The 27,697-nt window shown below is 40.2% G+C and overlaps 1 protein-coding gene across 2 annotated transcripts in view; it reads right to left on the bottom strand.

Moving 5' to 3' along the window:
* The window catches only part of IDE (insulin degrading enzyme), a 112,531-nt gene that overhangs the window by 84,008 nt on the left and 826 nt on the right, over positions 1–27,697 (bottom strand). The window lies entirely within an intron of this gene.

Genomic DNA, 27,697 nt, shown 5'->3' with positions numbered 1-27,697 from the left:
AACTGAGCCACCCAAGCGCCCCTACATCAAACAACTTCTAACCCAGGATTTGAATTAGGTTCTTTATTTTAATCCTTTTTAATGTTTATTTATTTTGAGAGAGAGCACACACACACACGTGTGTGTGTATGTGTGTATGTGAGAGAGAGAGAGACAGAGACAGAGAGAGAGACAGAGACAGAGGGAGAGTATCCCAAGTAGGCCCTCCTGTACTATTAGCACAGAGCCCGATGAGGGGCTTGAACTCACGAATCATGAGATAACAACCTGAGCCAAAATCAAGAATCGGACATTCAACCGAGCCACCCAGGCAGAGGGGTCTCATCTAGTCTTGCCAATCAAGAGTCATGTGCAGTGTTCATGAGTCTGTTAAACTGACAGAGGTAACAAAAATTGCATCAGACTTGAACAGCCTTTACAGCATTTCTCCTCTAAAATAGGTATAAAAAAAAAATCAAGAAAAAAAAACTTCATCAAGGCACAGTGTCTGGTACATAGTAGGCACCCACAAATGTAACCTTATATTATAATCATCATTACGACGGTCCCACAGGGATGAGATGCAAATAGAACCAGCTCAACAACCACCATATTATTACTAGTGTTCTTATCACATACTCATGCAAATTCCAGTTGTATGTTGTCATCTCTAGAGGTCAAAAACATTCACTGGACAGGCTGGTAATAGCATGGTACTTTATAAGATTATCAGAAAAACAGGTATATAATTATCCCTTTATAGATGCCATAGGCAAGCCACTGTTTTTGTCAGTGGTTCTCAACAGGTGACAATTTTGTGGGACCTTTGACAATGTGTCCCAATTGAATTGCTGCAACTAAAAGGTCAAACTGGTAACTAGTGAGTAGAGGCCAGGGATGCTGCTAAGCATGTTACAATGCACAGAATAGTCCCTACCCCACAACAAAGAATTATCTGGCCCAAAAAGGCAGTAGGGTAAAGGGTAAAAGACTCTAGTTTATAGTTCTAACATTGTCATCCAAAAATAATGGATGAGAATCACTGCGACCAATTTAATCCACTTAAAATAAAACCAGGAGATAGCCTCATCAAAACAAAGAAAGCTATCTGTATTAAACTCCCATCTACTGGTTTCTTTATTTTAAAAATCTAAACCAGGGGCCACCTGGGTGGCTCAGTCAGTTGAGCATCCGACTTTGGCTCAGGTCATGATCCACAGTTCATGGGTTCAAGCCCTGCATCAGGCTCTGTGCTGATAGCTTGGAGTCTGGAGCCTACTTTGGATTCTGTGTCTCCTCTCTGCCCCTTCCCTGCTCGCGCAGTCTCTCTCTCTCAAAAAATAAGTATTAAGAAAAAATTTTTAAATAAAAAAATAAAAATCTAAACCAGAAAAGGATTAAAGACAGGGAAAAACTGATAAGGAAGGAGAGAGAGGAAAGGTTTGCAGAAACCCTCTGAGTAAGCAATCTTGTGCATAAAGGCATCTGCCTCAAAAAAGGAGCATAGCAAGGGCACAGAGACAGATCCTTACTAAATGCTCAGTTAGCATTTTACACAGCACACGCTCTTTATAGGGATTATACTCTCAATGAACCCGATATCTCAGAGGTTATCTCAGGATCTATCATCCTCTGAAAGGATACTCACAGAATTGTTGAGTATGGTTAGCTATAGATAGTAGACTATTAGCTGATCTTTATTATTTGTACTTTTCAGAACAGTACAGGAAGAATCCTTGAAAAGATAAAACTTAATGATCTTGAATGCGCTAGGCTGTGTTTACTAAGTATATAACCCAAAGTGAACTTTTTGTTGTTACTTGGAACAGCTACATCACAATATAACAGGACTAATTAATAAGGAAAAAATCTGGACCCCAAATCCATTCATTGTCATTGCTGACAAATTAGTTCCCTTAAGAAACTAGTTTGTTGGCTCACAACTGGAACAATTTCCAAAAGAATTTTTTAAACAGTTTGTGATGAGAGGTGAAGGCTTTAAGCAGACAATGGAACAGAACCCACAGCCTAATTCCAGAATCTACTTTTCACTCAATTGCTGACCTAATGTGGTCTGGCCTAATGTTGCTGTCAATCTGAGGCTTCATTTTCTTTCTTTCTACACGTAGGTTAAGAATTTCAGGGAATTTAGAAAGTAACAGCCTAGACTGTCTCGTTTTTTCATTTTAATTTTTAACAAATGTTTTAAAAAGTTTTATTTATTTTGAGAGAGAGAGAGAGAGAGAGAGAGCAAGAGAGAATGCGTATGCATGTATGTGGGGGAGGGACAGAGAGAGAGAATCCTAAGCAGGCTCTGCTGGGGGCTTGAGCTCTGCTCAGGGCTTGAACTCACTACCGGTGAGATCATGACCTGAGATGAAATGAAGAGTCAGACGCTCAACTGACTGAGATACCAAGGCACCCCACTTTTTTTTTTAAACCACAGATGCTATTTATTTATTTTGATACAGACTTTGATTTAAGAAAACTCACCCCCCTGGGGCATGTGGGTGGTTCAGCTGGTTGAGCTCAGGTCACGATCTCATAGTTCGTGGGTTCGAGCCTCGAGTTGGGCTGTGTGTGCTGACAGCTTGGAGCCTGGAGCCTGCTTCAGATTCTGTGTCTCCTGTTCTCTCTGCCCCTCCCCCACTCGCTCGCTCGCGCGCTCTCTCTCTCTCTCTCTCAAAAGTAAATAGACTCTGTGCTGTCAGCACAGAGCCCAACAAGGGGCTCAATCCCACAAATAATGAGATCATGACCTGAGCCGAAACCAAGAGTCTAATGCTTAACTGACTTAGCCACCCAGGAGCCCTGATATTAAACTTTTAAAAAAAAATTTTAATGTTCATTTATTTTTTAGAGAGAGAGAGAGAGAGAATACATGTGGGAGGAGCAGGGAGAGAGGGAGACAGAGGATCCCAACCATCTCTGTGCTGATGGCAGAGAGCATGATGCAGGACTTGAACCCACGAACTGCAAGATCATGACCTGGGCTGAAGTTGGACATTTAACCCACTGAGCCACCCAGGTGTCCCCCAACATTAAACTTTATACAGAAAACAAATATTAAGAATACCGCCTGGGTGGCTCAGTCAGGTAAGCATCCGACTTCAGCTCAGGTCGTGATCTCACGGCTGGTGGGTTCAAGTCCCCGAATGGGGCCCTGTGCTGACAACTCAGAGCCTAGAGCTGCTTCGGATTCTGTGTCTCCCTCTCTCTCTGCCCCCCCTCCCCGTTCTCTCTCTCTCTTTCTCTCTCTCAAAAATAAACAAACATTAAAAATAATAATAATAAGGGGCGTCTGGGTGGTTCAGTCAGTTAAGTGTCCCACTTCAGCTCAGATCATGACCTTGCAGTTCGTGGGTTTGAGCCCCACATCTGGCTCATGCTGACAGCTCAGAGCCTGAGCCTGCTTCAGATTCTGTCTCCCTTTCTGCCCCTCCCTGGTTCACACTCTGTCTCTCTCTCTCTCTCAAAAATAAACACTGAAGAAGAAGACGAATAGCTAGGAAAACACTGAGAAGAATAACTTTAAGTGGGATACTAGACTTTCCAGACATTAAAATATACTATAAAGTCTCTATGAAAACAGTACGGTACTGGCTCATCACAAAGACAAATTAGTAGCAAAGACTAGAAAGAACAGAAGTAGGCCCAAATATATATAGAAATTTAGTATTTGACAAAAGTAGCATTTCAAGTGGGTAAAAAAACAAACTCTTTAACAAATGGTGTTTAGAACACTGAGTAGCCTTTGGAAAAAAATAAAAGATCCATATCTAACACCACTCAAAATTAAATTCCCAATGGATAAGGAAACTAAATACAAAAAATGAAACGGTTTAAGTACTAGGAGAAAAAATAGTGGAATTCTTCTTTAACCTTGGTATAGGGAAAGGCTTTCTCTTTTTTTTTCTTTTTTTTTTTTTGAGATAGAGCAGGAGCAGGGGAGAGGCAGAGAGAGAGAGAATCCCAAGCAGGCTCTGCACCAGCATTGCAGAGCCCGGAGCAGGGCTTGAACTCACAAACCCATGAGATCATGACCCGACACGAAATCAAGGGTCTAAGGCCTTACCAACTGAACCCCCCAGGCGCTCCAAGGCCTTCTAACTTTCTGATTAAAAAATTCCAAGGGTATGAATTAAAGATATAAACTACAGAGGGGTGCCTGGGTGGCTCAGTCAGTTAAGCATCTGACTTTGGCTCAGGTCATGATATCAAGGTCTGTGAGTTCAGAGTCTGGATTCGGTGTCTTCCTCCCTCTCTGCCCCTCCCCCATTCATGCTCTGTCTCTCTCTGTCTCTCAAAAATAAACATTAAAAAAAACAGATATAAACTAAAGATCTCATAGATAAAACTAAAAACTCTGAAGAGAACACAGAGCTTCACAACACTGGATCTGGCAATGATTCTTTGGATATACCAAAAGCACAGGCAATAAAAGAAAAAAATGGCCATCAAAAAAAAAAAAAAAAAGTACCAACCATAAGCAACAGAGCAAAAGGCAACCTGTGGGTGGGAAAAAAAAAATATTTGCAAATCATATTGATAAGAGTTAATATCCAGAATATACAAAGAACTCCTATAATGCAACAACTGGGCAAAGGTTGAGGCATCTGGCTGGCTCAGTTGGTGAATCGTGGGACTCTTGAGCTCAGTGTGGTGGGTTTGAGCCCCACATTGGGTGTAGAGATTACTAAAAAATAAAATCTTAAAAGAAAGAGAGAGGTGGGGGAGCACCTGAGTGGCTTAGTCGGTTGAGCTTCTGACTCTTGGTTTCAGCTCAGATCACAATCTCATAGTTTGTGAGTTCGAGCCCTACACAGGGCTCTGTGCTGACAGTGTGGAGCCAGCTTGGGATGCTCGCTCGCGCTCTCTCTCTCTCTCTCTCTCTCTCCCTTTGGGATTCTCTCTTTCTTCTCCCCCCTGCCCCTCCCCCCCTTGTGCTGCCTTCCTCTCTCTCTCTCTCTCTCAGAATGAATAAACTTAAAAGGGGGGGGGGGAGGGCAAAAGGAGTTAAATGAACATTTCTCCAAAGAAAATATACGTAACAACATCGCTCATCATTAGAGATACGCAAATCAAAACCACAAAGAATTACCAATGGATGACTATTATCAGAATTTAAGTATTGGCAAGAATGTAGAACAAACGGGAGTGCTTGGCTGGCTGAGCCAGTAAGGTGTGCGACTCCTGATCTCAAGGTTGTGGGTGTGAGTCCCACACTGGGTGTAGAGATTACCTAAAAGAATAATTTAAAAATATATATATTAGAGGGCGCCTGGGTGGCTCAGTCGGTTGGGCGTCCGACTTTGGCTCAGGTCACGATCTCGCGGTCCGTGAGTTCGAGCCCCGCGTCGGGCTCTGGGCTGATGGCTCAGAGCCTGGAGCCTGCTTCCGATTCTGTGTCTCCCTCTCTCTCTGCCCCTCCCCCGTTCATGCGCTCTTTCTGTCTCAAAAATAAATAAACTTAAAAAAAAATTAAAATATATATATATATATATTAGAAAAAGAATGTGGAAGAAATGAAACCCTTGTGCACTTTTAGAAAGTAAAATGCTGCAGCAATATGGAAAACAGTATGGCAGTGCCTCAGAAAATTAAAACTACTATATAATCCAGCAACTCCACTTCTGGGTATATGCCCCGAGAAATGAAAGGACTCAAACAGATATCTGTACCATGTTAACGGCCGCATTATTTATAATAGCCAAAAGATGGAAGAAGCCCAAGAATCTATTGATGGATGAAAACAAAATGTGGTACATACAATGGAATATTATTCAGCTTTAAAAAGGAAATTCTGATACATGCTACAATATGGATTAACCATGAAGACATTACACTAAGCCAATAACAAGGGGACAAAGACCGTAAAGTCCACTTATATGTGGTACCTTAGTAGTCAGATTCAGAGACAAAGTAAAACGATAGTTGCCAGGGGCTGAGAGAGGAGACTGGGGAGTTACTGTTTGCTGGGTACAGAGTTTCAGTTTGGGAAAATAATAAAGTTCTGGAGATGGATGGTGGTGATAGCTGCCCCAAAATGTGATGTACTCAGTACCACTGAACTATACATTTAAAATCAATCAGGATGAGGAGTGTGCAAAATAAAATAAAAACACTGAGAGGGGCACCTGGGTGGCTCAGTCAGTTAAGCATCGATTCTTAAGGTCGGCTCAGGTCATAATCTCATGGTCGTGAGACTGAGCCCCCATGTTGGGCTCTGTGCTGGGTGTGGAGCCTGCTTAAGATTCTCTCTCCCTCTCCCCTCTGCCCCTCTCCCCCCACTGCCTCTTTCTCTCTCAAAAACAAAAACACTAACAAACAAACCTAACTGTATTATAAACGAATATAATCATACTAAAGGAGCTAAGAAAGAAATGAACTAACCTAACTGTGGAAAATAGTATTCTGAATGGATACAGTTTCTAGGCTAAGGACAAAAAGAACTGTACATAAATGTTATAATTTAGTTATCAAAAGTGTTCCTTACAGAGGTTTAGGTTAACAATCATGAAATTAGAATTAAGTAAATAAATATGTGTATGTATGCTAGAATCAATCAAATAAATTATGGGTGATGAAATCCAGTGTACTCATGGTTAGAGAAAAAAGTTTTAAAGGAAAAAGACTCAAATAAATTTTGTAGTACCAAATTTCAATCAGCAGTATTAATACAAACTCCTGACTGTGAATATATACAGATACAGAAATATAAATATGTGTATGTGTACGAGTAGCTACACTGCCCACTAAAAGCAATGACACCTCAGTCACAGTGAGTACATCTAGGGCCCAGATCTCGGTCCCTAAACATCATTTTCCAATAAGAGGAATCAAGTGGTTGACTCTAGAGCTAGGGCAAAGAAAATACAAGTTAAGCCTGAAACACCATATAATGTCAAAAGTAAAGATATTCTCTAAAAAAGATGGGGGCTCACCCAAAGGAGCTCCTAATGACCAAAGCTAGAACACTTTGAGTGATAAAATGACAGCAATGAATTTTAATCCACAGAATAAAATAAATACTGAGTCCGTATTGCTACAAATAATAAACGAGACAGAAAAAGTCTACCTCACAGAATTTCAATTAGTAATAAAGAAGGAAAGAGGGAAATAATCAGTAGGTGCAGTAATAAATGCACAGACAAGATCTACCTACAAGTGGATGCTAAAAGGTTTGAGGTAAAAAAGGATTTGCATAGTCCCAAAGTATCTCCCTCAAGATATTTATTAACTACAAAGGTAAAGACACTATTTTCTTATTCTTGATAATTATACTATGATGATATATAGGGTAAGTGTATTATTTTTGCAACTTTTCTGTAAGTCTAAATTAGTTCAAAATTTAAAGTTTTTTTAAATTAATAAAAATATATCTGTATCCAGATATATCTGCACCTACCCACTACCTCCTCAAAAAAAAATTAATGCAGAAGGATTTCTACATTAGAGAAGATGTTAGCGCCAGGATTCTATGCTACTAGAAGGCCAAAGCTAGAAAAAAACTAAATGTTTATTAAAGGTTTTCCTAAGATACAGACAAATAAGCACTGGTATATGCTACAACATGGATAAACTCTGAAAACACTATACCAAGCAAAAGCAGACCAAAGAACACATACTGTATCATTATATTTATTTTTAAAATTTTTTATTAAAAAAATTTTTTTAATGTTTATTTATTTTTTTTTTTTAATTTTTTTTTCAACGTTTTTTATTTATTTTGGGGACAGAGAGAGACAGAGCATGAACGGGGGAGGGGCAGAGAGAGAGGGAGACACAGAATCGGAAACAGGCTCCAGGCTCCCAGCCATCAGCCCAGAGCCCGACACGGGGCTCGAACTCACGGACCGCGAGATCGTGACCTGGCTGAAGTCGGACGCTCAACCAACTGCGCCACCCAGGCGCCCCCAATGTTTATTTATTTTTGAGAGAGAGACGGAGTGCAAGCTGGGGAGGGGCGGAGAGAGAGGGAGACACAGAACCTGAAGCAGGCTCCAGGCTCCAAGCTGTCAGCCAGAGCCCGACGCAGGGCTCAAACTCATGAACCACGAGATCATGACCTGAGCTGAAGCTGGACATTTAACTGACTGAGCCACCCAGACGCCCCAGTATCATTCTATTTATATGAAATATCCAGAATATGTAAATCCATAGAGACAAAAAGTATGTAAATCCATAGAGACAAAAAGATGGTTGCTTGGGGCTGGAAAAAGAGGAAAATAGGGAGTCCCTGCTAAGGGATACAAGATTTCTTTCTGAGGTGATGAAAATGTTTAAAATTGTTTGTGGTGACAGCTGCACAGATTTTTGAATATAGTGAAAACCACCAAGTGGTATACTTTATTATTTTTTGTGTGTGTGTGACCCTACCACACTCCTGAATGGTGTACTTTAAGAGGATGAATTGTTCAGTATCAATAAAGCTGTTACAAATTATGTGTGTGTGTATGTATGTGTGGTATTCACATATTATATGCATATATAAAACATTTACGTATATACACATTTGTATGTGTGTGTATATATATATATATATATATATAAAATATTATATACATTACTACAACCCCTGGCTTATTCATTACTCTAATATTCACAGAAAGATGTTTTCTATTTTGCTGAATCGTGATAATGTTAATACTAGTTTGGCCTGCTGGTTTTAAGCACAAATATTCATTTTACCTTAAAAAAAAAAAAGTCTGTTTTAACCATGTATCTAACTGGCCAGATAGTCTTATCTATTCAGCTTCTAGGAATGGAATCTTCCCAGTGTGAGGGTCCCCATCTGCCTTATTTATATGACCTGACCTACAGGTAATATAAAAATATATATATGTATATGTATATGTATATGTATATGTATATGTATACACACACATATACATATAATACATATATATACATATATACACATATGTACATATATAATAAGTATATGCATATAATGCCGTCTTCTTGCTTCTCAGTCTTCCTCACACTGTTAAACTCATCATCTTCTTTTTTTTTAAATTTTTTTTTTTCAACGTTTATTTATTTTTGGGACAGAGAGAGACAGAGCATGAACGGGGGAGGGGCAGAGAGAGAGGGAGACACAGAATCGGAAACAGGCTCCAGGCTCTGAGCCATCAGCCCAGAGCCCGACGCGGGGCTCGAACTCACGGACCGCGAGATCGTGACCTGGCTGAAGTCGGACGCTTAACCGACTGCGCCACCCAGGCGCCCCTAAACTCATCATCTTCTTGAAAGACTGTACACTAATTTTTCTCCTTTCCTGCTCTCTTCTTGTTGGGCATCTGTAGAGACACCTCAAAGGCGGGAGAAGTGAACTGCTACATCTCTTACGCGTGTCCACCTAGCTCAGGCCAACAGTTTTCACTTTCCTAGAAGCAAATTTAACATGCTCTTCTATACCCACCCACTCTCACCCCATCCTCTCGCCTAGGTTCCAGACAAAGATGAATTTGGAGGCAGCAGAGCTGTCTGAATTAAACTTCTTAAGAGCTGTGGGAATTTTTATGTCTCTGTTAACCATGTACAGTTGCTATAAGGATCAAATAAAATGATGTGATAATTCTTTAAAAACCATAAACAAGGCAGGGGTAGTCCTGATCACACAATCATTTCTGTATCTTCACAGCAATTTATATACATACACACACACACACACACACACATATATACGTATACATATACATATGTATATATATGTGTGTGTGTGTGTGTGTGTGTATATTTTTCCCCTCCTCATTTCCACTACAACCAAAAACCTCCAGTATGACTAAAAACTAATAAGACTGATTTCCTCCAGTCACTTTATAGCAAGAGTCACAAATTTAAATGCTTACAAGGCCAAAAAGGTAACATAAGTGAGCAAAGCAAGAGAAGTGGAATTGTGATGAGAAGGAATACTAGCCCCATCAGAAAGGAAGCAAATCTCAGCTCAGGCCAAGTGCTGCCAGGCAGCAATGTGGGCCCAAGTGTCACCAGGTCTCCTCATTTTCCCTAAAGGAACTGAACTCTCAGGATTTTTAAGTGTTGATACACATTTAAAAGACAACTGCAAAAATATGTGCATGCCACATCTCAGCCTACTGATCCAAAGACACCTGCTTTGCAGGTGAGGTGACCAGACTCTACAATAAAAACAACACAAAGTGAGAAGGTATTGACATTTTAGCACAAGGAAAGAAAAGGAACTGTACACTAGTAGAAGTCAATGTTGCTCAGAAATCAAAACTTATTAGAACAGGGATTTTGAAGCTACTTAATTTGATGTCTAGTAAAAAGAAGCCCATGCAAAGTAACCCATTCAAGATAACAAAGCCAGTGTGTGCCAAAGAGGGCTTGAACTCAAATCTTTTGACCACCAGACAGAGTGACTTTTCCACTACATCACACTAGCTCCCAAGAGAACAGAATTATAGAGCAAATAAGACATTCTGTCACCGGATGGCAGGATGGAATACAAACTCCGAACCAGGAGTCAAGCTCACTGATCCTGACTGTCCTTCCCAGGACAGATTCTGAGCTTGCGAATGTCACCCTGGGACTCCATGATGCATGATATTCCCAACCTCTTCAGATGGTGGCTAATGATTTATACATGGCGATTTGTATTAGGCATCAGCAGAGCACACAAAAACAGAGTAGCCTAAGGGAAAAAGGGAAGATAGGAATTTTCACCAACTGAAGAAAGAAGGAAGAAAACAGAGCTAATGTTTCTCTTCATTTTCAAATAGACTTCTTCCATAAAAGCAAATCTTTAGACACAATTAAGAACAAAGGAAAGAAAGAAAAGAGAGGCCATAGGTCTTGTGTTTTTTTGTTTGGTTTTTTTTTTGTCAAAGTCCTACAAAGAGTCCCTTTGAAAGTCTGTGGCTTTAACCATTTGCTGGATTATCTGTAAAATCATTTAATTCTCAAGCATTCAGAACCCTAGAATTCTATAGCTGGATGGAAGATTGGAAGCCATGTAGGTCATCTCTCTCAATTCTGTAGACTTATTCTACAAATGTGTAGATTCACACTAAAACTCAGATCTATACTTTTCTGTTTAGGAAATCATTATAAGATCTTTTAAAAAGTTTAAAAAGCTATCTCCCAGGGCACCTGGGTGGCTCAGTTGGTTAAGTGTCCAACTCTTGACTTCAGCTCAGGTTATGATCTCCTGATTCATGAGTTCGAGCCCAGCACTGGGCTCTGTGCTGACAGCGCAGAGCCTGCCTAGAATGCTCTCTTTCTCAAATATATATAAAATAAACTTAAAAAAAAAAAGTTATTTCTCATGTGTTCTTTCTCAAGAAGCTACTGGAGGACATGTATCTCTTGAATGAAGGGACAAACCCAGACAGAACAAAATATGAGATCCAGGATATAGATCCAGTAGAGAAGTAAAGAGAAATTCCAGGCAACCACTTTGCAGCAGACCTGGAGCAAAACAAGTCCAGACTACAGCTGGGGTGGGGAGGGCAATTGTCCAGAAAAAATGTCTCTAAGAAAAAAATATGACACAACTATTTTGGTAAGATGGGGGAAGAAGGAAGGATAAGGAAAGAGTTACATCTTTACCTACTATAAAAGCAAGTCAGCATGAAAACTCCAAAAATTAAGAAATCAAGGAATAGCAGTATATTACTTGGAAATATTAAAATAAATTTCAAAATAAATAGCTTAAAGACTCAAATGTGCTTGCCTCTATGGAGCAGGAAGTAAGGATGGAGTAAGGGTAGGGAACTGCTATTTTTTTTGCTATAAACCTTTTAGTACTATTTGACTCTTAAAACCCTCCCTGTATTACTTTGATATTAAAAATTAATTTTAAAAATCAAGCATATATTAAATAAATTCATTTCAGTTTCCTTAAGGGGCAGGATGTTTGATTTCTAGTGAATATGTGATAAGTTATTTTTTCTTCCAAAAAAAAATTAAAGAGCACAATTACTGAATTCAGAATCTCATTCCTTAAGAAAGTCAATTATGACTTAAGTTTGCCCCACAACCATTTTCTTTTGCAGATAGAAGGGGAAAAAAATTATGAGTTGCAAGGTTCATTCTGTTAGTCACTGAATCGTTAGGTATTTTTTAACCAGTTATTATTGCAAGAATTTGGATCCTTCATGACAAAAAGCTCCACAATAAGCAGTATTATCATCTTCATAAACTTATCTTGACTGAGACTGTTGTTACACTACAAAAGAAACTACACTATTTAAAAAATTAAAACTGTTAAGAGCACCAACTGATTTATAAACACTGACATGTATTAGATGAGCAATCAAAAGAATATTCTTTATTATACATCATTTCACAAAACAATTAAATGATCTCTATTGTCAGAAACTCAATTATACTAGTATCATGACCTTAACTGATTACAAGAAACTGCCTATTTTCGAAGCCACGACACAACTAAGAACAAGGTGAAATTCCTTTTGCGGTTCCAAAAGAAATTAGAGTTTTTAAAAACAAAGTCTCAGATTCATGGAGGTAGTAGAAAATTTAAAGATGATCAGGCCCAGCACCCACAACTAACAGCAAAACCAAGACAAAAACAAAAGGGAAGAAATAACAACCAACACCACAAAAATATAAAGGATTTAGAAAGAATTCCATGAAAAATTACATGCCAACAAATCTGACAACCTGGAAGAAATAGACAGATTCCTAAAAACATACAATCTTCCAAAACTGAATCAGAAAGATATAGAAAATCTGAACAGACCAGTTACTAGTGATCAATCTGAACCAGTAATCAAAAGACTCCCAGCAAACAAAAGTCCAGGACCAGATGGATTCACAGGTGAATTCTACCAAACATTTAAAGAAGGGGCACCTGGGTGGCTCAGTTGGTTGAGTGTCTGACTCTTGATTTTGGCTCAGGTCATGATATCACAGTTGGTGAGATCAAGCCCTACATTGTGCTCTGCTCTGACAGCAGGGAGCCTCCTTGAGGTTCTCCCTCCGTCTCGGTCCTTCCCCCAGTCGTATATGTGCACTAAATAAACTTAAAAATAAAATAAAAGGGTTAATATTCTCCTCAAACTATTCCAAAGAATAGAAGAGAAAGAAAAGCCTCAAAATACATTCTATGAAGCCAGAGGTTACCCTGATACCAAACCCAAAGACACTACAAAAAAAAAAAAAAGCAACTTACAGGCCAATATCCCTGATGTATACAGATGAAAAATCTTCAACAAAATTTTAGCAAATTGCTTTCAACAATACATTAAAAGGATCATTCACCATGATCAAGTGGGATTTATTCCAGGAATGCAAGGATGGTTTGATATTTGCAAATCAATCACCATGATACACATCAACAAAGCAAAGAATAAAAACCATACAATCATCGCAATCAACAGATGCAGAAAAAGCACTGGACAAAGATCCAACACCTGTTTATGATAAAAACTCTCAACAAAGTGGGTTTAGCAGGAATATACATCAACATAATAAAGGTCATATATGAAAAACCCACAGTTAACATCATACACAATGGTGAAAAACTGAAAGCGTTTCTTCTGAGGGCAGGAACAAGACTAAGGTGTCCACTCTTGCCTCTTTTATCCAACATAGTACTGGAAGACCTAGCCACAGCAACATTAATAATGAAATAACAAAGAGAAACAATCCATAAATTCAATGATGCAGTCCCTATGAAAATATCAATGGTATTTTTCACAGAATCAGAACAAATAATATTAAAATTTGTATGGAAGCACAGAAGACCCCAAACAGCCAAAGCAATCTTGAGAAAGAAGAACAAAACTGGAGTTATCACAATTCCAGATTTTAAGATATACTACAAAGCTATTGTAATCCAAACAGCATGGTACCAGCACAAAACAGACACACAGATCAATGGAACAGAATAGAGAGCCCAGAAATAAACCCATGCTTATGTGGTCAAGTAATCTATAACAAAGGAAGCAAGAATATACAGTGGGGAAAAGATAGCCTCTACAACAAATAGTGTTCAGGAAACCGGACAGCTACATGCAAAAGAATGAAAGTGGGCTACATTCTTACACCATACACAAAAATAAACTCAAAACAGGTTAAGAACCTAAATGTGAGACCTGAAACCATAAAACTCCTACAAGAAAACGTAGGCAGTAATCTCTTGAACATCAGCCTCAGCAATATTTTTCTAGATGTCTCCTCAAGCAAGGGACATAAAAGCAAAAACAAACTATTGGGATTATGCCAAAATAAAAAGCTTTTGCACAGCAAAGGAAACCATCAACAAAATGAAAAGGTAACCTACTGAATGGGAGAAGACATTTGTAAGTGATACGTCCAATAAAGAGTTATTATCCAAAATGTATAAAGAACTTTAACAACACCCAAAAAATAATCAATTTAAAAATGGGCAGAGACCTAAACAGACATTTTTCCAAAGGAGACATATAGATGAAAAGATACTCAACATTAACAACCATGAGGGAAATGCAAATCCAAACTACACTGAGATAGGATCTCACACCTGTCAGAATGGCTAGAATCAAACAGAAATAAGTGTTGGCAAAGATGTGGAGAAAAAGGAACCCTCATGCACTGTTGGTGGGAATGTAAACTGGTGCAGCCACTGTGGAAAACAATATGGAAGTTCCTCAAAAAATTAAAAATAGAGGGGCGCCTGGGTGGCTCAGTCAGTTAAGTGTCCAACTTCAACTCAGGTCATGATCTCATGGTACATGAGTTCAAGCCAGCATTAGGCTCTCTGCTGTCAGCACTGAGTCCGCTTCAGATCCTCTACCCCCACCCTCTGTCCTTCCCCCACTCATGCGTGTGATCTCTCTCAAAAATAAATAAATAAACATTAAAAAAAAATAAAAATAGAAATACTATATGATCCAGTAATTCCACTACTGGGTAGTTACCCAAAGAAAATGGTAAAAAGATATATGCACCCCCCCCCCAAAAAAAGATATACACACCCGATGTTCATTGCAGCATTATTTATAATATCCAAGATACAGAAATGACCAAAATATCCACTGATAGATGAATGGATAAAGAAGACGTGGTGTGTATATACACGTGGAATATAACAGAATATTACTTGGCCATAGAAAAGAATGAGATCTTGCCATATGCAACAACATGGATGGACCTAGAGGATATTATGCTAAGTGAAATAAGTAGAGAAAGACAAATACCATATGATTTCATTTATATGTGGAATTCAAAAAAAAAAAAAACAAACAAACAAACAACCCACAAAGAAACGAACAGCAGAATCAGACCCATAAATACACAGAACTGATGCATGCCAGAAGGGAAGCATGCTGGGGGATGGGCAAAATGGGTGAAGGAGAACAGGGAATACAGACTTCGAGCTGTGGAATGATTCTTTTGATTCAAGGGAATGAAAGGTACAGCATAGGGAGTATACTCAATGGTATAGCGTTACATGGTGACAGATGGTAGCTACACTTGTGGTCAGCACAGCATATAGATCTGTCCAATCACTATGTTGCACAACTGAAACTAATGTAACATTGTATGTCAACTATACCTAAAAAACCAGATGTGAATAATCAAATGTTAAATTATGCTTATTATACTCTGTAAAAATATCGATATCAAATTTCAAAAGTTTACCTCAAACATTTAAAAAATGTAGAACATACAACGAATAACTTTTACAGGACAAGGTCTCACTTACGTGAAATGCTTTATTTCTTTATAATGGCAGGCATAAGCTTCTGTTTTACTCTAGAGCTGACTAGATTCTTCAATTCTATAAAATTAACCATCAGGATTTTAAATTTTTTTTTTCAACGTTTTTTATTTATTTTTGGGACAGAGAGAGACAGAGCATGAACGGAGGAGGGGCAGAGAGAGAGGGAGACAGAATCGGAAACAGGCTCCAGGCTCTGAGCCATCAGCCCAGAGCCTGACGCGGGGCTCGAACTCACGGACCGTGAGATCGTGACCTGGCTGAAGTCGGACGCTTAACCGACTGCGCCACCCAGGCACCCCAGCCATCAGGATTTTAAATGCACTCAATTCCAAGTGGCTTTAAGACAAATAAACATTTGCTTTACTTATCTGATCATCTGTCTTCCCCACTAGAAGGATGGGTATTTTTGTCTCTATTGCTTATTGTTATATCCACAACACCTAAAATAATTCTGGCACATACTGGTTATACTAATTTTTACTTTTGATTTATAATTCATGAAAAATAAAGGAGGATTAAAAGCAGATCTTGTAACACCAACCTGCAAAACTGGTATTAACCCTACAACACCTTTACTATTTAAGCCTCTATCTTTCCTCTAGCCTTTCACTGGGACCAAACTTCCTCAATTAAAAATCTATTCCTAATAAAACACAAATAAAATGATAACTAATGCTAGTAGAACAGTAATAGAACTAATCATGGTGGAATTTCTAAAACATTAAATAAAAACGATTCATCTCTGCGAAAACAAAAACAAGTCTAGAATCCAGTGGACTTCAGCCTTTGTGTGTAGTTATTTTCCACAGCACTGTCCTGTCCCTTACGTCCCCTTACGTCCTATGCCTTTTCAAACCACCTTAGTTCCTATGAATAACTCAGAAACACAAGAAATCTTGGAAATACACTCCAACCTCTAATTTCTTTATAATAAGAAAACACACACAAATACTATTTACTGGCTACATTGACATTTAGAACAAGGAAATGGCAAACTAAACAAAAACTAAATCGAGTTTATGATTAGGGATCCCCACTTCCAGGAGCCCATGTCCCTGGACAAATTCATCCAACAAACACTAAACTCGTACTATATGCCAGACACTGTCCCAAGTATCAGGGATACCATTATAGGGAATCTTTGCTTCTTCAGAGCTCCTGGCTCCAAATATAACTCTACATATCCTAAAATAGCCTGTAAAGTTGGGCAAAGGATCACCATGTTAACTGAACTGGAACCCATTCTCCCTACTAGACCCTGGGAGCATTCCTAAAAATCCAGAGATTTTTTTAGCTGCTGGTGTTAACAGCATAGAGAAAAATGGCAAGGGTTAGAAATAGAAGGATTCTTTCTTCAAATAAGGAAACTGAGGCCCAGAAGTGTAAAGATCACCTACCTTTTAAAATTCTTTATAAGCAACTACCCTTTTAAATCAAGACCTCCTTGAACAAATCTTTATTTTTCCAATGTTACCCTCTTCACCTGTATCTGCACTTTTTCCACCCCTCCCTTAGGCATTATTCTCCTACACAAGCTTCTTCTCTCAGCCACCAATACCAATTCCCTATTTCTGCTACCACACTTCTGTTCAAGTCTGCTCTTCCCAACTACTATCTAAATTCTCCAAATTCAACATGTTTTTTCCAAAGTCACCCTGTAGGGTCCCATGAAACTTGGCTTCTAGTCCCTCCCCTTTATTCGCAGGTTACCAGTGAAATGGTCTGGCCTTTTCCCAAGGCCCTAGTCTGCTTCAAACCTCTTTGGCTGGTCCGGACGGGGCGCCTGGGTGGCTCAGTTGGTTAAGCGGCCGACTTCGGCTCAGGTCATGATCTCGAGGTCCGTGAGTTCGAGCCCCTCGTCGGGCTCTGTGCTGACAGCTCAGAGCCTGGAGCCCGTTTCAGATTCTGTGTCTCCCTCTCTCTGACCCTCCCCCGTTCATGCTCTGTCTCCCTCTGTCTCAAAAATAAATAAACGTTAAAAAAAAAAAATTAAAAAAAAAAAACCTCTTTGGCTGGACACTTCTAACCATTCTGCTTCTGGTATCTTCTGCCTCTGTAACCTCCAGCCTCTCCAATTGTTTCCTCATCCCTAAACGTCAGCATTCCTTAGGATGTAGCTTGGGCCCTCTGTATCTCTACACAGATCTTTCCTATATACCCATCTGTGTCAGTGTCTTCAACCCTCATCTCTACAAAGAACTATCAGATGTAGGAAATCAGCTCAGATCTTCTTAGGAAGGTCAGCTCAGACCTTCTTAGGAAGGTCCAATCATATTTCAAATATTTCAAACCTCTCCTTCACTATTCAGCAATAGCTCCGGACTCAGTATCTGCCAACTCACCATATACCATGTTTATCCCTTCCAAAACCATCTCCTTGTCCTGACTCCCCCATCTCTACTACAGATACCAAGCTACCTCTAGGGAGGGAGATAATATAATGGCCAACCCTGTGATTCTTGACTGAGCCCATCTGGCCTCTGGCTAGGCCACTTATTAGCAGTGTATCCTTGAGCAAGTTAACCTCTGAGCCTCAATATCCGTATTTGAAAAAAAGAAAAGAACCACAATACCTCTCTCACAGAACTACTGTGGCCATTAAACATATGGGAAGCTCCAAATAGAAGGCGAAACACATAAGAGGCACTCAATAAACATTAGCTACTAAATCTTCTATGGTTCACATTAACAGCAGTATTGAGAGCTTCACAACTAAGCCTACTTAGCTTCCACCGAAGCTTAGTCTTGTTCTAGGCTCTGGACCTATTTCTTATCCTTAAACAGGAAATTTAAGTCACTCCAGTTCAGGACTTATCAACCTGGTTCTGATCTTCAAACTGAACTCTTTCCTTAACTACCAATCTACAACCTAGATCACCATTTTGGTTCTGGGTATTTAAGGACTACTCAGTCTTGTCCACTGTCCTGAGGGGCTCTGAGTCACCTAACTTCCTGATGGTTAACAGCTAGCTCTGAAATGCTAGCCCCACTACTGCAGCTGAACAACCTGTCCTCTTGGCATGCCTTTAGAACACCAGCCACCCACCATGCAGTATCAACATTTCACCTAACTGGACTTCTTCCCACTGCCTGGAGGTGAATGTCTCCCGAAAGAGCTTCCCTCCCCTGGTGGCCCCTCCTACTCAAGCCTCATCTCAGCACTAATCTCAAAGTCATTCAGGCCCAACACCTTAGGCCTCTTGGGTTCCTCCGTTTCCCCCCTACCCAATCAAAGCTGCTAAAATCTTTCACACAATCCTCTGCACTCTCCTTTCCTTGTTTGGACATCTTTATCCTTTATCAGTCTCTGACTGCATTTCAACTGTGCTTCCAAAAAACAGCCAGATTAATCATCAGAAAAACATAGCTTTCATATGTGACTGCACTTCTTAAAAGCATTTGAGACTCTCCACTTCCTATAGGATAAAATCTACTGTCCTTTGATTATATTGTGAATTTTCCTACTTCTAAGTTTTACTAACACTATTCCTTCTAAAATATCCTCTCTTCCCCTTCTCTGTTCACCCAAATTTTATTATTTCCTTCAAAGACATTTACCCAAACCCTATGTTCTCTGTGAAACCCTTTGTGATATCCCTTTATGAGCAGAGGGGAAGCAGTGTAAATAATCTAAGACCAAGTCAAGTAAACAGACCAGTGTGACTTGGAATGGGGCGAGAGTGATTATTTTGGAAACAAGATCAGAGAAGTGATGGGAGGCCAGGTCCCATGGGGCCTTCTTGGCTATTATAAGGATGTTTTCTTTAAATATGAGCAAAATTGGGGTGCCTGGGTGGCTCAGTCGGTTAAGTATTTGTCTTTGGCTCAGGTCATGAACTCGTGGTTCATGAGTTCGAGCCCTGCATCAGGCTCTGTGATGACAGCTCAGAGCCTGGAACCTGCATCAGATTCTGTGTCTTCCTCTCTCTCTCTGCCCCTTTCCCCCTCATGCTCTTTCTCTCAAAAATAAATTTAAAATATTTTTTAAAAATTAAAAAAATATATATAAGCAAAATGGAGATCAACTGCAAGGTTTTAAGCATTTACTAGCAAAGATATAGAACTTGGATTTCAAAAAGATCATGCTACCTGTGGCGAAAAGAACAAGCCATACATAGACAGGAAAGTGAAGAAGCAAGGAAACTGATTAAGGGGCTATTATAGTATCTGGGTAAAAGAGTGTGATTAGAACCAGGGTGGTGGCAATCAGAAGTGGTCTGAATCCAGATGTATATGCTGACTGATGAGGGATATGAAAACAAGAAAGGAGTTAAGGATGACTCCAAGTTGTTAGCCTAAACAAGTGGAACAACAGAGGTGTTACTGATATGAGTGAGAAGATGGTGGGAGGAGCAGGTTTTGAACGTGGTAAGTTTAAGACATATATTGGCCATTGAAGGGAAAGGTTGAATTGGAAGATTATTACCTAAATCTGAAATTCAGGGGAAAGAGATACATTTGGGAACTCTCAGAATACAGATCAGGCGGGTTTCACAAAATATCTGTGATATTAATCGTTCTGTAACTGCTCTGCCCCATACAGTAGCCAAGAGCCACATACGATTTGAAATGCAGCTAGGATGACTGAAAAACTGAATTGTTAATTTTCATTGATTTGCATTTAAAAGCACATGTGGCTCATGGCTGCACAGTGAACAAAGCATATATAAATAATATTTAAAACAAAGTGACTGAATGAGAACCCTAATTGAGTAGGTAGAGATGTCCAAAGATTGGGTACTGGGCACACCAACGACACGGATCATTTGTGATAGAAAAAAATAAATAAATCAAAACAACCCAAATCTCCATAAACAACAGAACAGAAAAATAATTAGTGGCATAGTCACATAAGACTGCCATTCAGCAGTGAATGTATACATCTACATGGATCTCGAAACAATGTTAAATGAAAAAAAAAAAAACTCAGAGAAGAAAATTTTCTATTAAGGTCAAATGCAGAAAAAACTAAAAAGTATACTGTTTAAGACTATATTCAGATTAATAAAGTATAAAGAAAATCAAGGGTATTATTATCTAAATACAGGATAACATCACCTCTCCAAGGGAGGGAAAAGGTTGCAACCAGGGAGGTGAGCAGAGAACTTCAAAGTTACTGGCAATGTTCTATTTCCTAAACTAGATGGTAGGTACACAGATGTTTATTTTGTTATTCTTCTTTATCCTATGTGGGGAATAAGCTTACCAATTCCCTGAGCCTGCACTGATGGATTAACAAGACACAAAGAATTAGAAAGCCATAGGATGTTCACACCCAAGTTTGGGTAAACAAGATCAGGTAAATAGGTATAGGTAAGGCGAGGCAAAGGCCCCAGTATAGAACAAAGGTATATGAGATAAACAAGATTACGTATTCAGGGCAGAAATGCCCCCCAACTTAGTACTATAGCAAAAAGCTTTCACAGGAAGGAAGGACCAAATTAGGTAAACAGGTAAATAGGGCTATAGACCACTGCGGAGAAGTTGCCCAGAGTGGAGCTAATTAGCAAAAGAAAATGCCTTGTTTACCCTAAGGGAGCAGGCTCTTTCTTGTCCCCTAGACCAGTTCAGGTAAACAGAGGTGGTGCCTCACATCTGCTGTAAACAACCTTCCCCCTGGCTGCCCGCTACCCAGCGCCAAGATTTTGTTTTGTATTAGCCCAAACCCCTAACACCACATATCTTCAAAACCTCCTTTCCCTCACGCCCATGAATTAATGTTCACAGTTTCATTGTCTCTTTGTGCACATTCATCACCGTGTTTGTAAGCCTTCTGATCCTAATAAAAATGGAGCAAGGACCCTTAATCGGGTTGTCTTCCCCCCAACATTGGCCATCTCTCGCATTTTTAATCCTGTGTACTGCTTTCCTGCGGGACAAAAAAGAATTCCAGACCCAGAGTCTACAACAATCCTATATACTCTTCCATGTATGATATTAATTAAAAGTAAAAATATATATATAAGGTAGTATATGGCTAAGTGTCAAATAAATGTTTCAAAATCTTGAATAAATCATTAAGTTTAGAAAAAGGAAAGACAATGGTATGACCTTAACAAGGTCTAAAAAAGAATGACGGAAAAGAAAGAAAAGAGAGGGGTGCGTGGATGGCTCAGTTGGTTAAGTGTCCAGCTCTTGGACAGTGCTCTTGACAGTTGCAAAGCCTATTTGGAATATTCTCTCTCTCTCTCTCTCTCTCTCTCTCTCTCTTTCTCTCTCTCTCCACCCCCCCCCAGTCTACCCCTCCCCCATGCACTCTCTCTCAAAATATATTAAAAAAAGAGAGAGAAAGAGAGAGAGAAGGCCATTCTAGAATTGAGAATGAACAGCTCATGTACAAGACACAGTAAATTGGTGGGTCTGACTAGAGAAGAGGAAATTTAGGTTGAAAAGTTAGGCTAGGGCCTGCCTATGAGATGCTTAAATGCTGGGTCAAGAAGTTTGGACTTGATCTTGAAATAGCGCAGAACAACTGGTGGTGTCCAAGCAAGACAATGGCATGGGGAAAGTGGTAGGTTAGAATGAATCAGATAAGGATCAACTGGTAGGGAGACAGGAGCCTGGAAAAAATCAGTTATAGAGCTATATGCACCCCTATGTTTATTTATTGCAGCAGTGATTACAACAGTCAAGATATGGAAGCAACCCAAGTATCCATCCACAGATGAAAGGATTAAGAAGACACACACACACACACACACATATATGTACATACAATGGAATATTACTCAGCCATTAAAAAAAAGAATGAAATCCTGCCATATGCAAAAACAGATGGATCTAGAGGGTATAACGCTAAATGAAATAAGAGAAAGACAAATACCATATGATTTCACTCATATGTGGAATTTAAGAAAACAAAGGAAAAAAAGGACAAAAAACCCAACTCTTAAATATAGAGAACTGGTGGTTGCCAGAGGGGAGGTCGAAGAGGTGAAATAGGTGAAGGGGATTAAGAGTACATTTATCATGATGAGCTCTGACTAATGTATAGAATTGTTGAATCACTATACTGTACAACTGAAATATAACCCTGTATGTTAACTATACTGGAATTAAAAAAATACGTATCGGGGCGCCTGGGTGGCGCAGTCGGTTAAGCGTCCGACTTCAGCCAGGTCACGATCTCACGGTCTGTGAGTTCGAGCCCCGCGTCAGGCTCTGGGCTGATGGCTCGGAGCCTGGAGCCTGTTTCTGATTCTGTGTCTCCCTCTCTCTCTGCCCCTCCCCCGTTCATGCTCTGTCTCTGTCTGTCCCAAAAATAAAAAAAAATAAAAAAAATAAAAAAAAAATTTAAAAAAAAATACGTATCTAGAATTTGTAGATGTGAGATGTCAGGGAAGATAGTCATGGCCTTAACTAGCATGGTGGTTGGAAGATTAAGTGTACTCCAAGAAACTTGAGGATGAAAGACTCAAAAGAGTTTGGTCTTCAGAACAGTGAGAGAAAAATAGATGCAAAGACTACTCCAATTTTCAAGCTAAACTAAGAAAATGATTAACATCAGGGTGCCTGGGTGACTCAGGAAGTTGAGCAGTCAACTCTCAATTTTGGCTCAGGTCACAATCCCAGGGTCCTGAGATCCAGCCCCAAGTCGGGCTCCACGCTGAGTGTGAGACTGCTTAGGATTCTCATTCATTCTCTCTCTCTCTCTCTCTCTCTCTCTCTCTCTCTCTCGTGCTCTCTCTCTCTCTCTCCAACCCCCCACCCCGACTCATGCTCTCTCTCTAAAAAGAAATTAAAAAAAAAAAGTTTTTAAATGATTAACCTCAATATTTGCAAAACTAGGGAAATCAACAGAGAAAACTGGTTTTCAAAAAAGACCATTCATTCATTCATATAATAAATATGTCAAGCAAAGTATGATACCTTCCCCTCAGGGAGCAGCTTACGAGTGCCATTTTTTTTTTTTTTAACAGTTACACACTTTTTAATGGGCAAAGAGAAACTATACAGTTCTTTGGGAGTCATAAAAGCTTTTATAGCTTTTAATGGTACAAGAGTTTCTTAAGTCCTACTTTTATTTTATTTTTTTTTAAAGAGAGAGAAAGAGTGCACACAGGAGAGGAAGAGGAGGAGGGGAAGGGGGAAGGGGAAAGGGGGAGAGGGAGAGAGGGAGGGGGAGAGAGAGAGAGTATCTTAAGCAGGCTCCACACTCCGCACAGAGTCCAACTCGGGGCTCGATTCCACAACGCTGGGATCATGACCCCAACAGAAATCAAGAGACAGAGGCCCAACTGACTGAGCCACCCAGATGCCTCTCTAAGTCCCACTTTTAAAATTTTTTTTTTCAATGTTTATTTATTTTTGGGACAGAGAGAGACAGAGCATGAACGGGGGAGGGGCAGAGAGAGAGGGAGACACAGAATCAGAAACAGGCTCCAGGCTCCGAGCCATCAGCCCAGAGCCTGACACGGGGCTCGAACCCACGGACTGCGAGATCGTGACCTGGCTGAAGTCGGACGCTTAACCGACTGCGCCACCCAGGCGCCCCTCTAAGTCCCACTTTTAAAAGAAAGAGTACTGTAATAAAAATATTGAGCTGCTTTTCAAAACGAATTGAAAGAGGCAATAGAAAACAAGAGTGGACATGTATAGTAAAAGGTCATAAGAAGTGGAATTATTTGACTGAAAGTTTCTTGAGGACAGAATTTATCACTGACTTGCTTTGCAACCCCCCCCCCCCCGCCCAGTGCTGAGCACACTGTAGTGAATGATCACTACAAAATATATACTCAAATAATGCTAAAGGAAAAGAGAAGAGTGAGGGCTGACTCAAGAAAAACTTAGTAATGCCTACCAAGCCTCCAGAACCCAGCATACCTGAAGGATCTACCCCTTCAGGTATCTACCCCTGTAAAAGGAAAATGCTTTAGCCTTGTCACCCTGACTGAAAGGTAGGTTGATCATCTAGGGACCTCTTTAGGAGATCTAAACTACCAATATAAAAATAGAAAGGAGGGGGCGCCCAGGTGGCTCAGTCAAGCATCCGACTTTGGCTCAGGTCATGATCTCACTGCTCATGATCCTGCGGTTCGTGAGTTCAAGCCCCGCACAGGGCTCTGTGCTGACAGCTCAAAGCCTGGAGCTTGCTTCAGATTGTCTCCATCTCTCTGCCCCTCCCCTGTTCGCACTCTGTCTCTCTCTCAAATATTAAAATAAAACGTTAAAAAAATTTTTAAAGAAAAATAGAAAGGAAATCAATTGTTTTAAAAAACATATGTTGAATTTCTGCTCCCCACACTACTTACTCCCTGGTAAGATTATCCCTAACCTTAAAGGCAGATAGACAGAATGTAACATTTTACTGTCTACGGTTTGGGCTAATGCTAATTAAAGATACTCAAAGGCATCTTTTCCTTTTAGACCACTAAAAAACATTTTTCTGGTTAAAAGTAAAATAAAAGCCTGGGGGCACCTGGCTGGCTCAGACAGTAGAGCCTTCAACTCTTGATCTCAGAGTTCTGAGTTCAAGCCTCATGGTGGGCGGAGAGCTAGTTTGCTTGCTTACATACATACATACACACACAGTGGTTGTACCACTTAAAAAAAAAAAAAGTAAAAGCCAGGATCTTAATAGCTAGTCCCATATGGCACACTGTTACCTATGCCCACAGAACAGAGAAATGCAAAGTAGAGCAGCCTGCAAAGTGAGATGACCAATGTACAGGTGTTTCAAGTAGCTGCCAGGCACCGGCCTATTACCTCCAGGTTCCCCGAGATAATCACAACTCCAAGTTATCCAATATGGCTAAACAGGGGACAATGAGACTGCTTTTTAAATGAATTGATCTTATACAAATGCTTTCAGACCATCTCTTTCTCAAGAGGTTAGAACAGGGAATGAATGCCTCAACACTGACAAAGGCAGTATAACATAACAGTTAAGAACTCAGGCTCTGGCACCAGACAGACATGGGTTAAATCCCATGTCTCTTGCAGTAAACAGCCTTGTAACCATCTCTGTTAATACATCTCTCTACTATGTACAGATTCGATTACCTTAAGATTTTGAATATGTGGCAGCTTCAGATGTTAGTACTTTCCTTCTTATAACTACACCCCAATCCCTTTGATTTTCCTGTATTTTCCTTACTAGTCTCAACTGCTAATTTTTACTGTAGAGCTGTCTAGATGTTGATCTCATTCATTATCTTTGAATCTCCTGAATTTCCTTCTCTGAGAACAACCTTATCTTGAAGCTCTGGCAGTTCAACCCAAGCCCTGAATTTCATCAATGAAACTGAAGAGCAGTCGGAGAAAACCACAAAGAAAACTGGATTGTAAATAGAACATACAAACCTCTTTGTTGTATAAAACTTCAAATTGATGATTTCTTTAAAATCCCAAATTCTGGGTGCCTGGCTGGCTCAGTCAGTAGAGCATGTGACCCCTGACTCAGGTTTGTGAGTTCAAGACCCACTGCTGGGTGTACAGATTAGTTTAAAATAAATCTTTAAGGGGCACTTGGGTGGCTCAGTCGGTTGAACACCTGACTCTTGATTTCTGCTCAGGTCATAATCCCAAGGTTGTGGGATTGAGCTCCACGTCGGGCTCTGTGTGCTGAGCATGGAGCCTGCTTAAGATTCTCTCTCCTCCCCTCCCCCCCTCCCCGGCTTACTCTCTAAAAAACAAAATACTTGGGGCGCCTGGGTGGCTCTGTTGGTTGGGCAGCCAACTTCGGCTCAGGTCATGATCTTGCGGTCCATGAGTTCGAGCCCCGCATCAGGCTCTGTGCTGACAGCTCAGAGCCTGGAGCCTGCTTCAGATTCTCTGCCCCCCACTCTCTCCCTGCCCCTCCCCCACTTGTGCTCTCACTCTCTCAAAAATATTTTTAAAAAATTAAAAATAAAAATAAAGACAGGAACGCATCAAAAATGAATTCATTAAAAAATAATAATAAAAAATAAAAAATACTTAAAAAAAATTTTTTTTATCCCAAATTTTGTACACTGGAGAATATGGAGCTAAACATAGCCTATTAGCAACAAATTAGATACCGAAAAAAATCCTGACCTGAAGAAAGCCTGTGGAAGTACTCTGCCTCTGCTCACCACTCCCACTTCTTTCTCTAAACTCAGGGATCTAATTTATGCTTGTTGTAGTGGATTTTGCAAATAGTGGGGGAAAAGAGGAGGGAAAACAGGTTTCACAGATTTTTCATTTGCATCAGGCACCATTACTACCATCCTACTTCAGTAGGGAAAGACTAAGTCCCAACCAGTTTCTCTGCTTCAGGTGTCTCCACTCACTTACAGCCTGCACACAGCCACCAAACTAATTTCCGAAATTAGCAGTTTCATTAGATCACTCCCCACCTCAAAAACTCTTAGCGGCTCCCTAAACTATGCACTGAAAAAGCCCAACTAAAATTCAAAGCCCAGGCTAGCATTATCCCACTTTTATAATACAAGACTTGTCTCCTAATTGCCCCACAGAAATTCTCTGAGGCTCCAACTAGCCTAATCTGCTCACTGTCCATCCCCCACCCCTAACCCCTGCACGCCTAGGCTGATTACACCCACCACCGTCCACCCTCCACACTTTCTGCTTTTCCTTCAAAGGCCAGACCCCCTCCTCTATCTCTGCCCTGCACTATGCTCCCAAAGCACGCACTGTCCGTATTGCCCATCTTCTGACCCTAGCCAAACATATGCTTTTTAGCTGGCTATATATTCTCTTGGCATCTCAATCCGCTCAAACGAAGTCAAAGTTCTTTGGAAAGCAGACTACATACTTACACAGGTCTGTCACAGTGCCTCGCACTTAGTAGGTCCTAGATATTAAAAAAAAAACAACAGAGGAGCTCAAATGATACATCTAAGTAGGGCAAGACAATACTGCCCATCTTTGCCGATTCCCCTCTGTTCACAGTAAAAGGGATTCAGCGTTCGCGACAGGGCTATGTATTTCTGGTATACACGGAGCAGCGAAGTGGAGAGAGCACGCCACCGGATGGCAAAAAAACACCCGCGTCCCCATCCTGGTTTTTGCCACAAGCCCTGCAATTGGGAAATCACA

The sequence above is a fragment of the Lynx canadensis genome, chromosome D2 (assembly GCF_007474595.2).
Source record: "Lynx canadensis isolate LIC74 chromosome D2, mLynCan4.pri.v2, whole genome shotgun sequence".
Classification (NCBI taxonomy): Eukaryota; Metazoa; Chordata; class Mammalia; order Carnivora; family Felidae; genus Lynx; species Lynx canadensis.
This window is presented reverse-complemented; position numbering and strand designations above follow the sequence as displayed.